Source organism: Agelaius tricolor, unplaced genomic scaffold (assembly GCF_023055355.1).
Source record: "Agelaius tricolor isolate 1412-34295 unplaced genomic scaffold, bAgeTri1.0.p SCAF_11, whole genome shotgun sequence".
NCBI classification, from domain to species: Eukaryota; Metazoa; Chordata; class Aves; order Passeriformes; family Icteridae; genus Agelaius; species Agelaius tricolor.
In genome coordinates, this window is record NW_027269271.1 from 7,855,137 (window position 1) to 7,875,017 (window position 19,881).

The 19,881-nt window shown below is 40.2% G+C and overlaps 1 protein-coding gene across 5 annotated transcripts in view; it reads right to left on the reverse strand.

The window, feature by feature from the left end:
• RC3H1 (ring finger and CCCH-type domains 1) overlaps window positions 1-19,881 on the reverse strand; it is a 74,635-nt gene that overhangs the window by 51,093 nt on the left and 3,661 nt on the right. The window lies entirely within an intron of this gene.

A 19,881-nucleotide genomic window follows, 5' to 3' on the forward strand; every position in this document is an offset into this window, starting at 1 on the left:
TTAATTCCAGCTGGTCTCTGGCTCTGGAAAAGCCAGTGTAAACCATTTCTGTGGGTACACAGTTTAAAATAAATCATGGAAGATAATTATCACATTGAAGTTGTAAGACTAATTAGCTCTTCATTTTTATGTTCTCTCTTGATAAATGAGCAAATTGACATCAACAAAATGCGAATAAAAAAGACAATTCCACTAATCCACTTTTGTACAATATCTATTGTACAAAATAATTAAATTTTTAAATAATTTTGCTTAGACAAGGCTTCCTCCAAAGCCTGTATCAAAAGCAACCTTTCCTCAGAGTCCAGTGGGCTCTGGATTGGCACCCAATGACTGCCCAAGCCTCGAGGGGGACAGGATGAATGGCTCAGGGTCAGTCAGACCCTGTGCAATGCAGCTCTCACACCTCACTCAGTGACACTGTGTGCTGCTACTCCAGCACCTTCACACAACCTCCTATGTGCTGAGCTCTGTGGTAGCACATGGACCCATCCAGACACATCTCAGCTACCCTGGCAATCTGCATGCACTCCTGCTGGAATTCAGCACTGTTAACTTGCCCTCTGTCTGCCATCCAGCACCTCCATCCTTCAAAACCTGGACAACCACTTCTAGTAGTCATTTATGACTGGATGACTGACAATTGTTCCTTAACTGTTCCTTTTGTGACCCCAATTTATATCATTCACTGCCTGCCTAGAGATTATATTCACAGAGAAAGCAACACCTTTATTCTGTTGAGAAACCACACTGAAACTACAATAGAAGAAAAGCTGGGAGGTCTTTATTACTTGGCACTTTCAAATCAAAATACTAAGAAGATCAAATGTTACTCATTATAAGGGAATGGAAGATAAGCTATTGCTTTGGGACAGGAAAAAAGCAGAACTCATATGAGGAGAAATGTACAAGAATAGATGGATCACATGATATGAAAAAAATCATTATCAAAAAGAAAATTGGTAATTAAATAATTCCTGATGTCTGGCTTACTTTCACCAGTGGAATATTCATAAACAATTTTCTAAATAAAGGAGCAAAATGACAACAAAAACACCACCCCAACCACCCATATATATTAGTTTCTCTTTTCCACACACCACTGGCTTCAGTTTCAAACCAAGGACTGCACACTTACTTGCTAAGTGTCTGTTCTGACAGAAGTTCTGCCATAAGCAAAAGCAACTTTTTATCAAATCTTCAGCTTAAAAATGTTTACAATCAAAATCTAAATTCTAAAGGCAAAGAGAGAAACTTTCTATCAAGACCTGTGCAATTCAGAGTCATGACATTTTAAAACAGAAAAAAATTTCTAATGCTAAAATAAAGACTCTGAAAAGCCTCCGCCACTTTTTTTCTGGAAAGAAAAAGGCTTCTTTTTTTCAGAATTAGTGCAATCTTGTCCATGGTTAACATTACTTTGCCAAGGTAAACAATGAAATGTTACTTGTTAAGCTTTTAGCTGAGTTTCATCAAACACCTAACGTTAGCTCTAAAGCTAATGAAAAGGAATTGTACTATGATGATGCCTCTGAGTCACTTCCAACTCAGGATGCTTTATGATTCTAGGGAAAAATAACTATTTCTCTCTTCAAAAGACAATATACAATGCCACACAGCCTCTGGTTGCCAGTCACTAAGGAATCAATAAAGAAATCAGTATTACCCAGGCAGGGTGGCACAAGGAAGAGGTGGCACCATATGTGGTTAACCCTGCCACCAGCATTGCACAAGATGTCAAGGCTGTTCAGGGTTCCCCCTTCCAAAATACCTCTTTAATGGCAAATCAGCCATTTTCTTCCATCTTGCCAGCATAGGCTCAATTCATTCTCATTACTAATGTATCACCACAACCCAAATGAAATCTTCTATACTTTTAGGTTACTACACTGAGAGATGATATCCTAAAGCATTCAGCAAATTTATTTCCAAGCCTTCCCCAGCTACCTGCCCTCCTATATACTGAGTAAACTTTGGTAACAAGCATTCAAGCTAGAACTATCCTTTGTAAACCAAATCTGCAACAGAAATTACCCAGAAACTCCACTGAAATCCTTCTGCAAAGAGCAGTACACAGCTTGGTAAATCTACTCTATGTATGGCTGTGCTATAAAATATCCTTTGGGGATCAAAGTTTAGGAGCTGAATCACAGTTCTTCCTTTTGACCACACTGCTATTTAGAATGTCTAGCAACAATTTCCCAGACTCCTCTGCAATTCAGAAACAAACTGAGCAGTCTACTTAAAACAAATTATTAGCCAAGCATTCAGGAAAAGAAGTTTTCTATTAACTGAGGAGACTTAAAACCAGAAGCTAACATGGAGCTGTACCATCAGATGTGAGCATGGAGACACCACTATCCCAAGCTGTGAACGGGAGGAAAGGAGTTGAATGCAACTTTAATGTTAGCTAACTAATTAAAAAACCCAGTAAACAGAGCCATGTTGTTGCTACTTGTACCTCTGGCATAATGAAATAGGTCATATTTATTTACAAATTCAACAGTTGAAAGAGAAGTTTGGGGAGTCTGGAGATGAAGGAACTAATTAGTGGCATCCATGATCCTGTGCCAAGACAGGTCTCCAAAGGCTGGGGAACAAGGGAAGCAAAGCTTATACATAAGCACAGCTCTGAGAGACTCTACAGTGTCTGAGCTTGTGTCCTGGTGCCTAAATGCCACAAGAAGGCCACTGACAATAGCACATGGAGCTGTGGGAAACTTCAGAAAGTCATCTATTTCAGCACAGTCTAGCTGCTGCAACAGATGGCTGACTGGTGTGATGCAGCCAACCTTCTCCCCACAGGAAAGAACAGCAGTTGGAACAATGAGCCCTGTGCTTCTGAGGAACCTCCACAGCAGATCAGCACAAACCTGTGCAAATTGCTCTGATCCCACACAAGACAGCAATGGCATCCCAGGGACTGAGGATTCAGAAGCCAGAGGCACCAAACCAAGTACAGCTGGTGGCACAGCTTCCCACAGGCATGGTCCTGTTCCCCCCAGATCAACCCTTGCACAAGGGAGCAGAGCCAAGCACTGAGATACAATGTAAATCTCTTCCAGGCACAAAATCTCTTCCAGAGACGTGAAGCTGCTGAGGATACTGTGCCTTGTATCAAGGTTTGTGACTCACTATGACCTTAGAAATAACTGGAAAAAACTGTCTCTAACTTCAAAGTGCTATTTTGAACAGGAGACATTACAAATGGCAATAAAACAGTGGAAATAAGACAGTTTCACTACCACTGTCTGCTATTGGAACCATCATCATTACAGAAAGAGAACACTTTGAACATGTACAGCAGGAAAAGTATATTCATTTTTATAGTATAATGCTTTTTAAAAAAAATTTATCTTCAGCATAATACCAGAGGTCAGCAAATCATAAAGAATGCAAAAAAATACAAAAGACAACTATTTAAACAGCCCACCTACCCATAACATTAAATTTTTAACCCACGCTCAATTTACTAAGTGTTTCACACTCAACAGCTTCTAACACTGTAAAAGATATATTCATGCACATATCTTTGTGCATGGCTAAAGAAAATAGATATGTCAAACCCAAGAAAGCAAAAAACTAAAAAGACACATCCACAGCACATAAACTGGAAGACAAAAAGGTGTCATTAAGAATGAAGATGCCCCAAGACAGACCTTAAATCCTACACTGAAACCAGAGACAGACTGATTTTGTTATTTCTGAGTTTGAAAATATAAAGTACCTGTATGCAAGTCTCATCCTCCTGTTTACCCCTGCATACGCTGTTTTACCATCTAGAACCACCTGGAAAAAATTCTCCTCTCTTCTGGGCCTCCCAGCCCCCCAAAAATACTTGAAATTCCATCCTTCAACCCAGCCTGGAAATGTCAGACTGTAATCAGATCGGTGACCTGTCTCCTCTGGGACCCTGCCAGTGCTTTAGAGAAAGACCTGATTATTCCATAAACCCCTGGAACAACCACTCCATCCTCACTCTGCTGGACAATGCAGAGGCTGACATAGCCCCATGTCCAAGCTGTGCTATGTCTGTGGCAACCACATGTCCTCTGCAGATTCAACTCTGGACAAAAAGACGTTTGTAAAGCGCAGAACAGTCTGTACCAACATGCACTGGCATCAAGTTCCACCCACAGTGACACACAGGAAAACTCCTCTGCTTTCAGTTTGAGTTAAGTGCACTCTGAGGGAGCCCTTTGGTGCAGGTCCAAGTACACCCCAAATTCTCTCACAAACATGTTATTTGGAGGCAGCATGCTCTGGCATGGACACATCACATGCTGTTTCATCACTACCGAGCTGGCTCTGCTGTCCCAGAGCAGTCCTCACTCAGTCATGGCACAGTTTAAGCAGATGACTCAGCATACCTAAGGGGCACCCTTGGCTCAGCTCCTGCCAATTCAGTAGATAGGGCTCTTCAGAGCATTACTCCCTCCTGAGTTTTATGTATTCCCACAGCATTTCATTACCAAACAGCCTCATCACCTAAACCAGAATTCAGTTAAGCTGAAGCTGGTTCACTCTGGCTGACTATTACTCCTGGCTAAACCAAGCCGAGCTTCCTGTCGCAGTTACCAGTGAACACAAGTAAAGCCTATTTAGTGCTAAGCTTAACACTACAGCAGCTCCTCAGAGCCAAAACAAACTCAGGCTTGCCAACTGAACTGCTCATGCAGATACAACTCTTGAGTAATCATTATTTATTCTAATAAAGAAAACACCATTGCATTAATTCTTTTAAAGACTCTTACTCCTTGATAATAACTTACACTTTTCTGAGAAAAAGAAACTTTTCTGAGAAAAAGTAACCACTTCTCTCTTCTGTGAGACTGGTCCTGTGGTACATTAACTACTTCAAAACCTCTGAAACCTCTGATACTTGGAAATTAAAAATAAATCAACAATTTAAATTAAATTAACAGACAACAGTAAGGAAATTCCCAACTCATAAGGATTACCAGATACCCACAGTACAATTCTAGCCAGCAGCTGAATCTCCTCCATTCCTGTCTAGTGCCAAACAGACAAATTTCTGTGGTGTTTCACAGAACCTTTTTGTTTTCTACTCCAGTGTGCTCATTGTAAAAAACAGTATTTCTAAGGGCACTTTAGTAGCTTTCTTCTTTTCCCTGAGGAAATACTTTAACAAGTACTGAATATCATTTTAGGGAAACCCTAACCTGACAACCTGTGGGAAGCCCTGACCAGTTAAAAGTAATGTGTTTTTTTTACAAGCACCCTGTACTGCCAACTTCACGGTTCACAGAAAAGGGTAAATTACATTAGCTATGTTTTCCATATCCAGTTCCACAGAAAAACCTCTGAGAAATTTTCAAGAGAGAGGGAAAGTCCTGACCAGAGAAGAGAAGGCAGAAGAAAAAAGCTTCTTACCTGTGCCTGGGAAGCTCCATGAACAGCACATACCATAAGGCCAGAAGAGTTTATACGACAGATTCAGGGGTTTTTTCCCTTTCCTGTTTGCTCTCTCGAGCTCCCCAGTAAACTCTGCTGGCAGCAAGGGCCCGACTTCCTCATTCCTGCTCCGCGCATGCGCGCTGCCAGCACACCCAGCACTGCCCACAGCACAGAGCCCAGCTAAGAAATCCCCACCCAACCACAACCTGCACTCTGTACGTAATGCATATTGCAGCCCTTCCTTCAAAACCTCAGCTGCCTTTAGCAGCTGGGTAATACAGCTCTTAAAAAAACAAGCAAAGATAAAATCATGAACATCGTCAAAACCATGTCCCTAAGTAACCGAAGCTCAGTTAGAGCAGATTCAAGAGCTACTTTCTCTTCTCCTCAGTAATTTTTGACTGCAAAAACAAAGGGAGAAATTTATGTCATTTCAGGCAAAAATCTCTTACTTGGTAGAGTCAGTGAAGTACCTTAGGAAAATGAGGCCAGTTAAGGACGAGATGTTATTCCTTATCTGAAGCTTCCTGCCTAGTAATGACACAAGGAAAACAAGAAAACCAAACCATCAACATCACAACTCTACCACAGTACCTCCCCAACAGAAGCTCTGAAAGCAATTTACAATGATTTAAGCTTCCCAACATCCTGTGAGGCAAGACCTCATGTCTTCCTACAGAAAAAACTGTTGAATGAAGTTATTTATATGGTGTTTAACAGGAAAAACATGGAATGAAACCTGATATATCATTTTCTTGACCCCTATTCTCACCCAACCACCATTAGGGTCATGAACATGAAAAGACAACATGTGTAGACAAAATTTAAGTGTTCTTGCTCATGCCCTCCAAAACATAAAACCTACATGTGAATAAAATCATAAATTTTCAGGGAAGATAATACAGAACCAGCTTCATAATTTCTGGTTGATATTATACATCCCTTACAGCTTATTTTAAAAAGGAAATAACACACACACATATATATATAACATATATATATATGTGTGTGTGCACGTGTGTGTTATATCTGAGTGATATATATATATATATCCATGTATCTAAATAGCAAAATGGTTTTATGATCTACCACCTAGAAAACTTTTTCTACCAAGAGATGATAAAGTCTAGGGAGTTAATAGCAGACAGCAGCTCTACAACATGTTCCTTTCACTTCAAATTATGAGTTTTTGCATTTGTCAATGAAAACTCTAACAGTAACACAATGATTAAACCAATATTTAAAAAATCAAAGGAAAACCAAACAGATTAATAGAAGAAAGGCAGAAGGCACTTCAAAAATCCACAATTATTTTCAGGACAGGGACTTGGGTTCAACAGGTCAAATCCTCAAGAGCTCTCAACCCTGCTGCCAAGTAGGCAAGCTAATAATTTGCTTTTCCCAGAGAAGACAAATATTTTAAAAAGCCATGACAAAGATAAAGAGGCCAAGCTTGTAGAAGTCTTCAGATTCAAGGGTACAGACAGATATTACCTCTCAGTGTCAGCTAGAGAAGTCACTAGTCTTTCTTTCCCATTCCTTCTTAAGATATTCCAGCTGGACTGGTTGCATAGTTGTCCAAGCTGAAGTTTTAAATAGATCTTTATTAATAAACACAGGTAGGCAGAAATGTGGGTGGACGGCAATTACACAACCAACACCTCATTTTAACTGAAACAAGGCAACAAATCAGTCACACAAACAGCTTGTCTAAAATAGCCCCAAGTAGTGGACTTGAGGAGGAGAAAGCAATTGAAGTGAGTGGTGTTCTGGATCACCAAGACCAGCACTGTTCTTTTCCATGCAAGAACAATCTACAGTTACCTGACAACTCCTACTACAGGCATCTGGTAGATGAAAATGAGAAGTTGAGGAAAGGAGAGGGGAAGATCTTGGTGTCACTACAATGCCTTTATGCTTCCTTAGTCATGAATCATTGAGAAGACCCAGAACAACTCAATGAAAAAGAAAGCATTAAAGAAAGCAATCTAACAAAAAGGTACAAAGTTCTGCTTGCCACCCGCTCAGAAACAGCTTTTCCCCCACTTAATTCAGCAGCTCTAGTTCTGCTTGGATGTCAGTGACACTACAGCTACAGTGACATTACAACTGCACTGTCAAACAATGAGACAGAAAGGCAGACTTACAGTCTGGCTGGAGATACTGGTCACAAACTGTTCCAAAAGCCCTCTAACCTATAATACAACCTTTAATAATTATCCCCCACACCCTGCACCGCAGCAAACTTATATAAGAATACTGTCTCCAAAAGGAAAAAATCCAGATATTTTCCTTTTTTTGTAGTGAAATGTGAAAATATTACTGGAAATTTTTATTTTATACACTTACAAGAATCAAGAATCAAGATTCAAGAATCAAGCAATAGTCTGAACTTCCTCCCCACCTCCTTCCCCTTATGTCCAAGTGCTGGCATTACACTTGTTACTATCCTATTTATTTGTTTTCAAAAACTGACAGACCTAAAAAAACCAGGCCTTAAATATGACAAAAATTCCAGGTGCAATAGTAAGGAAATGCTGAAGTATACTGTAAGAGCAGTGTTAAGTGAATAGAAATGCTATTGCCCAGCATAGGCCATAAAAGGCTTCTATTTCATTGGTATTGAAAATATAAAATGGAAATGTAAAATCTCATTTTATGAAGAACTCCACAGGTATTAAGCAAACATTCTCAGTGTCCACCTGAAAACTTAAGTCTCAGGATTTCTTTATAGTGTTTTTTTCTTGCTTCTCATTTCTCTGACTGGGAGGTGGCTTTTCTTGTAACTTAGTAGAGATCACCCTTATTTTAAAAATAGATGTCAAATAAATTCATGTTAATAACATATAATAACTGCTGTTTACATAACTACTCTCTAATAAAGCTTCAGTTATTCTATTTACCTTCAAAGCAATTTATTTTGGAAGACTGCATTTAAACATTAAAAAAATCTTTTAATAACAGCAGAAAGTCAAGAGCAGTGAAAACGAATGAATTTTTTAACAAAACTACCAATGTAGTTGCTTGCCTGCCTGTTTAATGTACAGTTCATTTTAAACATCACAAGATGGGATATTTTTTCTGTGTTACATACAAAGCCATCTCTAGACTACTGTGAGGTTATTTCCAAAGGCAATGGAGCACCTCATTTTTGTGGCACATAGATTTTATCATAGTGGGACTTCAGAGAGACAAAGAATATTTTTTCACCCTCTGAGCCTTATTGTATTTCTATCCATTACACTGTTCTCTCAAAGATTTTGATACAGAATTATTGAACTATATCAGCTTCAATAAATCAGATCCTTTACTTCATGCACCTGTTCAGTCCAGCATGTGATATCATTTCTGCATTATGATGAAATGGTATGGCACCATCAGTTTCAGAGAAAAGATGCCCATTTACAAACAATGTGCATGGCAAAACACTTTTGTGCCCACCACAACACAGCAGTTTCACCAAAAACTTGAGGCAGGCAGCCTGAGGAGTTGCTAAGAGAGGATAATCCAGGTTTTCCTCCTTTCTCTCCCAGATCAGTCAAGTCTAGCTGCTAAGAGAATTGTTAAACATTAATTAAATGAGTGCCCTTGAGGCCAAGAAGGCCAATGGTATTCTGGGATGCAATAGGAAGAGCATTGCCAGCTCTCCCAGGGCTGATACTACCCCTGCTGTGTCCAGGTCTGGGATCCTCAGGGCAGGAGAGACCTGGAGCTCCTGGAGCAGGCCCAGAGGAGGCTGAGGAGATGAGGAAGGGCGTGGAGCAGCTCTCTCGAGGAACCTGTGGCTGTTCAGCCTCCAGAGCAGACCCAGCTGAGAGGGGCCCTCATCCCCCTGTGTCCCTGCCTGCAGGGAGGGCTCAGAGCAAGGACCAGGCTCTGCTCCCTGGGGCCCAGCAATGGGACAAGGGACCATGGGCAGAAATGGATGCCCAAGAAGTTCCACCTGAGCATGACCAAGAACTTCTTTCCTGTGCAGTGACTGAGCACTGGAGCAGAGACCAGAGAGGCTGTGGAGTCTCTCACTTGGAGGTATTCCAGACCTGTCAGGACACAATCCTGTGCCATGTGCTCTGGAATGACCCTGCTTGAGCAGAGAGGGGGGACCCAATGACCCACTGTGATCCCTTCCAACCTGATCAACTCTGATTCTCTGAAAATACCCAAGCTGTGAACAAAGAGCAAATCACAGCCACTACCTACAAGCATGATACTTCAAATGAGATTTAGCACGGCAGCAAGAGAATGTAATCTCTCTGAAAAAACTAATATGTGTTACTCACCTTAGTCTTGTGAAGACCCAGCATCCAGACTCATATTTGCATTCTACAACCAAGGTAGAGAGACACTGAAACTTTACCTATTTTGCATTTCCAGGGCATTTTCAGACATAGGCTTAGAGCAGGGTCTAAGCTACTTGACAGAAAGTACTCTCCATGCCCATGCTTCATCTCTGCTATGGACCTAAGCCTATCCAAATCAAATTTTCTTTCTCCTCACATTCACTCCTCAAAGGTTCCAAAAGATGTTCCAAAGCTGTTAAAATGGTTAAGAAGACCTGGAAACAAGGGAAAAAATGTGGGAAGCACAGAAGAAGGAACTTCAAGGCAGACACTTTTAGCATCAGTAGACTTGTCAAGTTCTTAGGTGTAGTTTCATAAGCAGCTTATTTGGGCACAACCAGGGCAACAGAGACTTTTTATGTATTTCTTCATTAATGGAAGCCATCTTGAAAGTATTGCCTAAATTTTAACTAGCTACCTAAACGTAATTTAGCAGTCCTAACAATAAGGCTACACTAACAGGTTGGAATGATGAGAGTAGGTGAAATGGAATAAGGAATACGAGCAATAATTTGTGGAATTGTTACTTTATACTAAATCCACACCAAAATTACCTAATTTCAAAAACAGTGCTAGATTTAAGCAATGCTTAATGGTGCAAGTTATGCAAATACAGTCAAAGCCATCCTTTCAGCTCATTGCAGCTACAGCCCCTAGTGAAGGACTGTCCAGAGAATGCTCTAGCAGTCCATAACTCACATCACCTTACTGCCCCTAGAACCTAGCTGCAAATAAGGAAGCCATTGTCAATGCTACAATAGTTGATACAAAAATAGCTCACAGGGCCCAAACAAAACCAGAAATACTTCTTTGTTGAGTCCTGTAATAGCTTCACTTGCGAAAATAGCAGGAATATTACTCATCTGTGAAACTCATGTTCGTTATCTTATTCTACCTGTTTTCATGACAGAGACTGCAATTGTGTTTTAATAACACAACCTAATCTACACTGCAGCTCTGGAGTCATCCAGGGTCAAGAGGCAGCTGCGGCAGAAATGGCACCGAGCCTGGAGAATTTCAGCTCTCTTGTTAACAATTGCATAAATAAAAAATTAGCTAGTCAACACACTATACAAGATTTTCTCCACATCTCTAACAGATTTGATGTAAAAATCCCAAAACTATTCAGCACTGACAAGCCTGCTCAAGACTTTTAGGCAGTGTTCAATTACCATTCACACAGAGCTTAAAGTCTTTAAGTAGCAGCAGGAGAGGTCACACAACTGTTGCTGAAAAGCAGGTTAATTCAGGTACGTCTGACTCAGAATGTAATTGAGCCTCAATTGCTTTAAACGATACTGGCAGCCGGTGATTCAATTTGTAGCACTGCTAAAAAAAGCAGTTCCAGAGGCCAAAAATAGCCTGGGGCAAAGTACTCCTTTGGAATTAGACTTTTCAGGCAACCTTCAATTACATGAAAAAAATCCCATCCTTAAATATTTTGCAGCCTTTGTGTCAGTCTCACCTTCTAGATTTATAAAAATAGAATCTTTTCTTTGCAGCTTGACAACATCATTAAAAGTTGTGTTAGTTTAACACAATCTGGCTTTTAGTGGGGGTGGAGGAAGCCACAGAGGTTGCTTCTGAAATAGAAGCTCCTCGAAATTTCTCCCATGTCCAGCAGAGCCAATCCCTAAAGGCTCCAACGATGGACATATTGGCTGTCCAATGAGGGAAGTTAGCAACGCCTCTGTGACAACGTAGTCAAAAAGAAAAAAGGGAACTCAATTCCTCTTCTGACTCTCAGAGGGGTAGAGAGAGGGGCCACTGGGCCCCTTCCCAGCATGGCCATCGGGACCATGCTGCTGGGGGGACCATCCTGGCACCATGAGCAGCCACGCAGCCGAACCCATGAGCCTGGGGCCAGCGGCGGGAGCAGCCGCTCAGCCAGGACCGCGTGGTTGGAATCGGCGCGGCGCCCACGGCCGCTGCCATTTTGGCTTGGATCACAATGAACTTGACTTGCTTAGCTGCTTTTAGCCATGCTGTGTGTGGGCAGAAGGGCAGAAGAGGCGGCAGCAGCTCTTCTTTTTCAGTGCCCTGGATGAGGAGAGGTGCTGAGTGGAGCCAGCGGCCGGTGCTGGCAGGGACCACATGACCATGGCGAGCAATTCCCGATGCACTCCCTGGACAGAATCAACCTTTGAGCGCTGGGGAACTCTATAAAAACTTTACAGTTGATAGAACTTGATAACAAAGGAACCTACGGACACCAACTCTCTTCAGAGTCAGAAAAAGGAGAAGGTGAAGGTGTGTGAGGAGAACAAATGGCGATACTAATGTTGGTGAAAAGGAGGGAGCTGCTCCAGGCATGGGAGCTCAGATTCTTCTGCAAGCCATGGTGAGGACTATAACACCACAGTTTCCCTGTAATTCATGAAGTAGATGGGGAAGATGCAGAATTGACCCACAGTCCGTGGAAAAAACAGGCGCTCACACCAGAGTGTGTGGATGCTGACAAGCTGTAATCTGAGAGAAACTTGAACAGGGACAGAGAGAACCCTGGCTTCCAGAGACAGAGGAGCCTTGCTTTTCCACTAGAACAGCTAACCCTTAAACACTACATCCCACAAACTAAATGGCCCATGAAAAACAGTTGTGGGAAGACTGCTTTGCCCATGGGAGGGACTCACATTGCCGCACATTGGGCAGGACTGCCACTCGTGAAAATCAGAACCACATTTGAAAAGTTCACAGAGAATGGTCTCCCGTGGGAAGGACCCCCAGCGAAACAGAAGAGAGTCCTTTCCCTAAACAAACTAAAGAAAAGATTTTTAGAAGTGACAAACTGACTATAAACTCCATGTTTTGTCTCCTTGCACTGTCAATGATGGGAAAAGAAGAGCTGCGGGGGTGAAGGTGTTCTAAAGGTTTCTTTTACTTCTCATTATCCTTTTAATTCCATTAATAAATTTTTCTTTATACCTTTTAATTTTTGAGCCTGTTTTGCCCTTAGTGTGTTTTCTCCTAATCCTTATCTCACCCCATGAGCCTTTTAGTTGATCTTTCCCCCTCTTCTGCTCAACTATAGAGAGGAGAAAAAGTGAATAGTTTTTTTGGGTGTTTTTTTTTTTTGTGGGCACCTGGCTTCTAGCCAGTGTCAAACCCATGACAAAATTACCCACCGTTTTAGTGAGTGGTAACAAAAGGCTCAATTCTCAGGGTTTCCATTAAACACCTACTCTTAAACCAGTAACAAACATTTCAGGCTTAACCACAAAAATGAAAGCTGTTGCCTTACATTTTTTAATAGAGCAAACAACATAAGATATTCATGTGTAAGAAAAAAACCCCAATCCTCAATATCTCACTGATCTTCCCATCAGTAATGGATAAGAGGTTTATTTATTTTTTGCAGGAGCCTGAATTCAACTGGGAAAAAGAATATCCTATATCCTCTTAAGAGGTTTTGAATTATAACCCTAGTTATAATTATAGAAGTTTAAAGTTACCTAACTTGAAAATCCTTCAATCAAGAAGGCAAAAGGCAATAATCCTGGGAGTAATCTATTAAAAATCCAGTGCCAACTTGATGAATTTTGCTGCTTATGACTTGTAAAAGCAGTTCTCCTCCAAACAGGGAATGCTGTCTTTTAGAAGAAAGTCCTCTTAGTTACTACTTACTTTGCATGAGACTTATTCTAAATGGAGCAGTCCACAAAGAATTTTTCTCATTCCCACTCTTCAAAGATATATTCATCTCTAAAAACATATTACAACTATATTATTGCAGTACCAGCAACCAGAAGGATGTAAAATAAAAAATACATGGGATACAATTTCACAAACTATCTCACAAACTACTGCCAGAGTTGCCTTACTAAAAAGCACACAGATCTCCACAGCATGCTGAACCAGCTTAACTTTTTAAAAGCAAAGAGTAAACTTGCACTAATGAACTTGATTCACAGAAATTTAGACTTCACTCAAGGAAAACTAAGATACTGGACTAGATAAGGCTTATCTAGTCTAGTATCTTAAGACTGAAATATGCTCAGAAAGAAAATAACAGTAGCTGCAAAATCAAGCAACTCTGTAGTTCATTAGGGTAGTTTAAGTTCCATTAACAATCTCCTTGAAGTAGTGACAGCTCACCATGGGATTTTAACAGGCATTGTCCCAGACTGCCATGAGACCACAAGTGATTGGGCCTTTACACACCCTGACTACAGTGATACCTTGTCCAGCACCTTGAGAGTACAGAGTACACCTGATCAATGTTTTACAGTTATGGCTCACATGAACTACTCAGAAAGATCCTTCCATGTTTCAAATTTCCTGTTTTTAAGAGACTTAAAAATAGAACTCAGCTGCCCATTGAACCACTGTTGCTGCAGTCCAAGCCATGACAAATGACAAGCCAGCCATGTACAGCCAATATTTGCATGATTTGATAATTTAAATTTCCTCTGGCTTGTGTTGTGTAAGCCTGGTTAAACAGCAGATATCCAAATATATGGTAAGGGATAGGAAAGGAAAACTAGGCATTGAAACTCTCTTCCCACCCATGCAGTTCCTTTACACATATTCCTATATCCAGCCACTTGCTGTTTTTGGAATAAAAGCAATGACAGTATGCTAAAACCTAATGACAAACAATTCAAAAGAGAAAATTCTAAAAATGGGTAAGTCAGAGGCAGCTGTAATAGCACTAGTGTATCCTTCATAACTGCACTGGGAATTATTCAGCATGCAAAACCTTACAAGAACAAAGTATTTAAATGTATTTATTAGCATACTGGAGTCACTGGATTTCCGTAGGCTTACTGTCCATTTTTATTCTGTAATGACAACTCACATAGCAGCTTGTCACATCAACATCACTGACTATTCCCACTTCTCAAATGCTAAACCAAGTTTCTGAAATTACATTAATGAATTATTGGATGTGCTTGAAGGAAAGGATTGCTGTCACTCACTTCCCCGTCCTTAAAACTCCCAATTACTGTCATATAAACTGGTAAATAAGCAAGGGCTTCTTCCCCCTTTTGTCCTCTCCTGGGGAAGGACAAGCCCCATTTTTATTTATCAGGTGAATGAATACCTGTATTACTCACAGGAAGACACTGTAGAAGGTTGGGTTGTTTTTTTTTCAATTGAGATTTTAGTTAAAATATACCTGTGACTGTTTTAATACCTGGTGAGTAATCCTGACTCCACACCCCTTTCCCCTCTCCCGTAGTGCCTAATGTGACAGCCACATCATCACACCCTCAAATGCCAATATCCAGGGTTTCTGTGGAAGCCTTCCCTCCTGGCATGTCCTGAAATCACCCACACCATGGCCAAGCTTCAACTTGACAGAGCTCAAGTTCTGTTCTCAACCGGTCTAGTGAATCTAAAAACTCACATAAAAACTGCTGTGAGCACAGAGTTCTCCTCAGAAACGCACCCACAGACATCCCCACCCCGCCCCTGAGTGCTATTTTGTTAGAAGCATTTGACAGAAAAGTTCCACTGAGAAAGGAGTGACCAGAAAAGCTTACTACAGGTCTCTGCTGAAATCATGTAAATCCTCAGATTTACAGAAAATCAGGCAGGAAATGTTGCATTTCTATGAACTGCGGTGCAGACGTTGACACTTCGGTTATTCTGCCTTAACTGACGAATTTCCAATACTCCTGGTAATGGAATGAATGTTAGAAAAAAAGCCTGAAAGCTACTTGCCAGTGTTGATATCACCATATTAGTCCTATTTTTATTTTTTCCTTTTTGCAAATGCTACAGAAATGAGAAAGAACCTCATGCATTACGGACAGATGAAAATTTGCCAAGTTTCCCCCCACTAAGAGTATATTCTGCAAAAATCACACTGCTCAGAGAGAAGATAAGACTTAAGTCTACTAATAACTAGAGAAAAGGGGTAAATTTAGTACAAGTATAACTTAAGGGAATTTATTTTGATTTGCAACCAACTGGGCTGTGCCTTTTTCCTTCCTGGTTAAGGTGTTTGAGAGCTTTGTGCACAGCCTTTCACTTTATTATTTTAATAAAAATTAAAAGTATCTTGCACTCCAACAGAACCTTTATGCCTACAGGCAGGTCACCAATAAAATGCTAAGCAGCATCACTGAAGGGAAAACCAAAAAGCTCAGTTTGCCAATGCATTTTGGCACGAGTTAGAACTAAGTTATTCCATATACCTCCACTTTCATACTGTTATCAACAGGGAAGCTCTTCTAAAAAAAGCCATGGGATGGTATAGAGGGTTTCTAAACACAGCCAAGCCTTACTTTGAGCACCTTTTCTGTGCACCGAAATTATTCATGTCCCTGAAGATTCTTAACACAAATACATCCTTAAAATGGAATAAAATGTTCAGGAGACAAAACCAGATGGAATCAATGTGAGATGTCTTCAAACCAAGAAATGGCTTTGTAAAAACTACAAGACAGCAGATAAGCAGCATTAAAAGGTAGCATGAAGGAGGTATATTCACCAGCATGATTTAATACAGCACACAAGTACAGGAATCCACACACAACAATCCACACACAGGCTAGCAAGTCCAGAAGACAATCCTGCTGGCTCACATCTCTTCAGTAGAGTCTGACAATAGCTGGCAACAAACAGTTACATTTTAAATAGTCTGGTCTACTCCAAACAACCAAACTTGAAGCAATTCTCACTGCCCTGAATAACATTTTCTTTCCACTGTTATGATTCACTTACAAAGAAGTTACAGTGTCAATCTTCTATCCATAAGGCCTGGTTTAAACAAGGAAGACTAAAATTCAAATTGACTATAGGTTTTTGCAGCACTAATAAGGTCTCCTTTTTAATTAATTCTACAGGAGGCCTTCTAACACAATTAAATGGCAGAATGACTCATAAAACAGGAAGGACAGCCTGAGTGCCTTTGGCTTAACTAACCCAGTCCATCTCATCAGGCCAGTTCAGCCTAACTTATTTTTATCTTTCTCCATGTCTCCTTTCAAATTTACAACAAGGAAGTCACAATATTCCCTAACTTCTCATCAGTTCCAGAGGAAGCAGTGATGTTTCAACAGTCCTCAGTAAATTCTAAGAACAGAGAGTACCACAGGTTGCTCCATTATCCAAACCACCTATCCTGCAACTCTGAACTATAAAGCAATATAAGAGGCAAAAAGCCATCTCTGTTACCTGCATTAGCTGGCTGAATTGATGAGCAGCTCAGAGTGGAACAAAGTTAAATGAAAGAAACAAAAAAAAAACCAAAAAAACCAAAACAAAACAAAACAAAAAAACCCAAAACAAAACAGCATTTTAGCAAGCAAAGAGATAAAGACTCCTTAGAGAAAAGTTATTTCAAGTCTGGAAAGGTACATCAGAAAGTGATATTTCCTTTGCAATTGCTTTACTAATTTATGAGACTTTGCCCTGTTGTCATCTATTTTTGATCCAAAATCCACATCTCCTCAAAGCAAGCAAGACCAAGAATTACTGTTCTTCAGAGCTGCTAATTAAGAGCAAGCCATTTTCCAGCTTCCAAAACTTTCAGGATTTTGTCTACCCACACAATAATGAACAACAGTGCAGGTGCTAGTGACAATTTCTGTATGATGATAAACAGCTGTTTATCCAGATCTTTCCAATGTGATTAATTAGCTCTGTTTACATTAGGGGACTGGTGATTTGGTATGAAGCCCCTCAGCCACATCTAGAACCAACTCCCCAGACACTATGGTAAACAAACAATTGTTCAAGAAATACATGTGCAACATCATACATAGCTGTGAAGATTTTTCATGTGTAGAGGGTTGAGGCTGAGATTTTCCATACATAGACTGTAAAGCAGGACAGCATGTTGCTATTTCCTATCTCCTCAAACCACCTCAATCTGTGGCACAAAATCCAAGCTTGATTTCCATACAATGAAATAGGAATTTTAAATCGTGACACATCACAGACAGAGATGATTGCTTCACTGGACTCATAAGCAGATTTTTCAAGATTTCATTAGCATAATGTTCACTTATAAAGGCAGGGAAATTTTTTCTACTAAGCCTCCCAGAGAAGAGCTTATATCAGAAAGGTGAGATTTAACTATCATTAGGCCTGCATAACTGCCAGAATCACCAATGGTCATAAAATAATGTTTATGCAACATGCCACAATTCAGGAATGCCACATAAGCTAATCGAACTCACTTTCTACAATTTACTTTACAATTTGGTTTCTATTAATTTCAAGGTCTCTCCTTCAGTTCTCACATCTTACAGAATTGAAAAAAAAAAACCAAAAACCCAGAGGACAAAACACTTTATCTTGCTGTACTGTGAGTAGCTGGATAATGAAATCCTAACAGTCCCATTTGTTGGTACAGTTCTAACATCAAATAGCACCTCAAGGACTCCCATTCTAAAGTGGCAACAAAAGGAATGGAGGTGAAGGAGAACAAGCTGAAAGAATGTGACTTCCAAGAAAAGTAAGTCAACAGTATGAGTTTTGTTTCAGTCCTCTTCAAGGGCATTTATATTACCCAGTGACTGTAGCAAGACATGGAGAAGTTACTAATTCAAACACAACTGCTACAGCAAGTGAAGAGTGCCAAGTCATTATGAGTAACGGAGAAAGTTAAATGCTACCAACACTGGGAGTGCTCCACAGAACTTGGTTTATTAACAAGCAGGTGATGAAGACCATCCTCTGTGGCATGAATTTCAATTCATTCCCTTTGTAATACCATCCCTGAACCTGACTCCTTTTGCCCTAAAGGTAGCATCCAATTTTGAGATGGGGACCAACACTGGCTGACACAATTTATCAAAAATATTCAGTTGCAAGTCTCTGTAAACTTCCAATGCACAGCAAAGAGGTGAGATTCCTGCCACTCTAGTAGATGGCACCTTTGTAAATAGCAAGAAGTTCAAAGTTGAAGGTGAAAACCCTTCCAACTAGCTCACTATCTGAACTAAAGTCATTGCTCAAAATGAGTTCAGGAGAGAGTGCTGAGAAGACCTTTAGATCCAAGCTAGAAATATTCCTGCTCCATCAGCTGATCAACCAGCATTTTCTTAACAACAAAAGGTTTAAAAGCAACCATACCTCAACTTTCAAAGCTTATCCTGACAGAATCTAATGAACATGGAAGTATCCTGAAAAATAATTACATTTGGAATGTCCAGATTTTTATTTAAGATGAACAGCCTGCTTTGAAAGAATATTTAATTAGACAATTTTAAAAACACCTATTTAACTGGAATACTAGAGAGATGAGACCAACCAGACTTTCCATGTTAAAACAAAAAACAAACTGAAAGAAATAAGGAACCACCTGTGAGATCTCATTTTATCTCATTTTCCCAGCCTAGCGTATTTCAGCTACACCAAACACTTTGTTCCTTCAGTTGTCTTGTAGCTGAAGCAGTCCTGTCTCAGATCAATATAACATGCACACCACAAACACCAGAAAACTAGTAACTGAAAATTAATACTTCAAAAAGTGGTTTTGCAAGCAATCTGTAGTGAGAGGGGTCTATTCAGCCAGAGGCAAGAACAACATGTCCTTATGGTGGTTTTAGTGACCATGGCTGGAAGGCATAACTGTCAATAAATTCTCCAGCTTCTGTAATGTTGAATTCCAGACTCACCACAGTGTTCCCTGACACAAACACTCTCTTCTGTGTTCTTTGTATCAAATTACATGGCAACTCTGTCACAATCTATGTGAGGCAAGTGAAAGATCTGTTCCTCCAGCAACACTTCCACTACTTTTCAGTTTAACTGCATATCTTCCATTTCTTATGTAGCAGAATAAGAAAAAAAGAATCCTTTTGTGTGTCAAAACAACCCTCTTCCCTTGTCTCCCCTCTCTTCCTCACATCTCTCTCATATGAAGATTTTTGTCCACATTCCTAAAAATGTCTTCATTCTAACAAGGTAGCTTACATTGTAGCTTACATAGGCCTCTACCTACTTTGTATAATCAAGTGATAAAGAGAGATCTTATTCCCCATGTGATTTTTAGGATTCCTGAAATACCTTTTTATTTTTTCTGGGGGAAGAAAACCTAACCTAGCATGTGGGGCAGAAGTTGTCATGTAAAAGGCTGCATAGGATGTCCAGGCCCTTTTGTATATGCATATATGCCCTGATGCACATGAGAAGCCATCTCTGCCCACTGCAAGTTTCCCTTAGA